The sequence below is a fragment of the Rattus rattus genome, chromosome 6 (genome assembly GCF_011064425.1).
Source record: "Rattus rattus isolate New Zealand chromosome 6, Rrattus_CSIRO_v1, whole genome shotgun sequence".
In the NCBI taxonomy this organism is placed as follows: domain Eukaryota; kingdom Metazoa; phylum Chordata; class Mammalia; order Rodentia; family Muridae; genus Rattus; species Rattus rattus.
The window spans coordinates 122357390-122360523 of NC_046159.1; the positions used below are offsets into that span (position 1 = coordinate 122357390).

Genomic DNA, 3134 nt, shown 5'->3' on the forward strand with positions numbered 1-3134 from the left:
AGTTTAGTCTATTTTACAAAAATTCCATTGTATCTACAAGCTTCCGTTCTGAGTTGATGGTTAAATGAACAAGTTGCAGTAATTGTCAAAACCAGCTAAAAATGTTAGGTTTCCACACTACCACTATTTCTTTTTTTTTTTTTTTCCGGAACTGGGGACCGAACCCAGGGCCTTGCGCTTGCTAGGCAAGTGCTCTACCACTGAGCTAAATCCCCACCCCCCATTATTTCTTTTAAGATCTACCCCCCTCCACATACACCCTTTTGGGAAAACATCTGTTATTTCCTTATTTAGGTACTAGGTGCCTATATAAAAGATGAATAGATAACTATATGAGTTGTCTCTATAAAAGGGACTTTTAAAATGACACCCGAAAATTAGGAATTGGTTGGATTCTTTCCGGACGGATTTCCTGGGAGATGAACAAAATAATGAAATAAGAACTAAAACCAGGTGATACAGTCAGTTGAAAAATAGACACCACATCAAAGACGCCTTTTTGCCTGGAGAAAAATGACCTTATCAAACACTTTTAACGCCATTATGTGCCATAAAGCCTTGGGAGAAAACAACAAATGATTTATTTTGGGTCATTTTCTAGCACATAGAATAAAAAACTAAAGGGAAATTAAGCAAGTAGAAGGCTTAGTGTTCATTTTTGCATCAGTAAAAAGGGCATTTAAAGCTTTAAGAAACCAAAATATGAAAGAGTTAGTAATTGTTTTCAATATAAAAAATTTCTTTAAAAAGAGGAACATACCTAGAAAAAATTACTAAAATCTGGTCATATGATAAAGTGTCTCAGAATTGATAATAGTGTGTCTTAATTCTCAAAAATAAATAGGAATTCTTGAAAATAATTCAAAAGGAAATTGGCACTTTTGGCATTTTTAGTTTTTTTATTTTAATTTGATTTTTAGAAGATACTTGAAATTTCTCTGTGAGTGGATCTGACCCTGTGCCACAGCTCTGTGTGCCTTGGTCCCTCTGGGGAAAAGCTGGCCTCGTGGGAATGCTAACACAGCTGAGAGCACAGGTAGGACTACCACTTCTGCTCCAAGGGGCCTGCATGGAGCTCTCAGGACAAAGGAGCCAGGAGCAGTCTGGGACAGGATCCTTCCAGTTTCCCAGTGTGACTGGAGCTGACACTGTGCCACAGCTTATGGTACCGAAATCCTGCTGGTCTTCCAGGAGTTCTAACAACACAGGAGGGTCAAGCCACTGTAAGTGACAGCAAGACAAGCTAACATCAGAGATAACCAGAGGTCGAGAGGCAAGTGCAAGAAACTAAGCAACAGAAACCAAGACCATTTGGTATCTTCAGAATCCAGTTCTCCCACCACAGCAAGTTCTGCATATCCCAACAGACCTGAAAAACAAGATTCTGATTTAAAATCACATCTCATGGTGATGTTAGAGCACTTTAAGAAGGACATAAGTAACTCCCTTAAAGAAATACAAGACGGCGCCTCGACCTTTTAAGGGGACAGGGGCAAGATGCACCAGCTTCCTCTTTTTTCCGGCTAGTACCATGGAGGCTGTACCAGAGAAGAAAAAGAAGGTTGCCGCTGGGCCAGGAACCCTTAAGAAGAAAAAGGTTCCTGGTGTGCCAGAAACCCTTAAGAAAAAGCGAAGGAATTTCGCAGAGTTGAAGGTCAAGCGCCTGAGGAAGAAGTTTGCCTTGAAGACACTGCGAAAGGCAAGGAGGAAGCTCATCTATGAGAAGGCAAAGCACTATCACAAGGAAGGAGTGCAGACAGATGTACCGGACTGAGATTCGCATGGCTAGGATGGCAAGGAGAGCTGGGAACTCCTATGTGCCCGCAGAACCAAAATTGGCCTTTGTCATCAGAATCAATGGAGTGAGCCCAAAGGTGTGCAAGGTGCTGCAGCTGCTTGCCTCCGCAGATCCTCCATGGCACCTTTGTGAAGCTCAACAAGGCTTCAGTGAACATGCTGAGGATCGTGGAGCCGTACATTGCATGGGGGTACCCCAGCCTGAAGTCAGTAAACGAGCTCATCTACAAGCGAGGCTATGGCAAAATCAATAAAAAGCGCATTGCCTTGACAGATAACTCCTTGATTGCTCGAACTCTTGGTAAATTTGGTAAATCTGCATGGAGGATCTAATTCATGAGATCTATACAGTTGGAAAACGCTTTAAGGAAGCAAATAACTTCCCGTGGCCCTTCAAACTATCTTCCCCACGAGGTGGAATGAAGAAAAAGACAACTCACTTTGTAGAAGGTGGAGATGCTGGCAACAGGGAAGACCAGATAAACAGGCTTCTTAGACGATGAACTAAGGTATTGCCCGTGGTATTTTTATAATCTGGTCGGTTAATAAACAGTCACAGCTTTACGGCAATTGGAAAAAAAAAAAAAAAAGAAATACAAGACAATACAGGTAAACAAGTAGAAGCCCCTTAAGGGGAAACACAAAAATTCCTTAAAGAATTATAGGAAAACACAACCAAACAGATGAAGGAATTGAACAAAACCAGGATAAAAAATGGAAATAGAAACAATAAAGAAATCACAAAGAGAGACAACCGTGGAGAGAGAAAACCTAGGAGAGATCAGGAGTCATAGTTGCAAGCATCACCAACAGAATACAAGAGATAGAAGAGAGAATTAAAGGGCAGAAGATGCCATAGAAAACATTGACACAATTGTCAAAGATAATGTAAAACACAAAAAGCTCCTAACCCAAAACATCCAGGAAATCCAGGTCACAATGAGAAGATCAAACCTAAGGATAATAGGTATAGAAGAGAGCAAAGATTCCCAACTTAAAGGGCAGGTAAATATCTTCAACAAGATTATAGAAGATAGCTTCCCTAACCTTAAGTCAGAGATGCCCATAAGCATACAAGAACCCTACAGAACCCCAAATAGATTGGACCAGAAAAGAAATTCCTCCCATCACATAATAGTTAAAACACAAGATGCACTAAATAAAGAATATTAAAAGCAGTAAGGGGAAAAGTCAAGTAACATATGAAGAAAGACCTATCAGAATTATACCAGACTTCTCAGCAGAGACTACGAAAGCCAGAATATCCTGGGCAGATGTCATATAGACCCTAAGAGAGCACAAATGCCAGCCCAGGCTACTATATCCAGTAAAGCTCT

At 40.7% G+C, this 3134-nt stretch overlaps 1 pseudogene; it reads left to right on the top strand.

Annotated features, from left to right (window-relative positions):
• The first annotated feature begins 1531 nt into the window (after nucleotides 1–1531).
• On the top strand, nucleotides 1532–2315 carry LOC116902944 (annotated as a pseudogene).
• The last annotated feature ends 819 nt before the right edge of the window (nucleotides 2316–3134 follow it).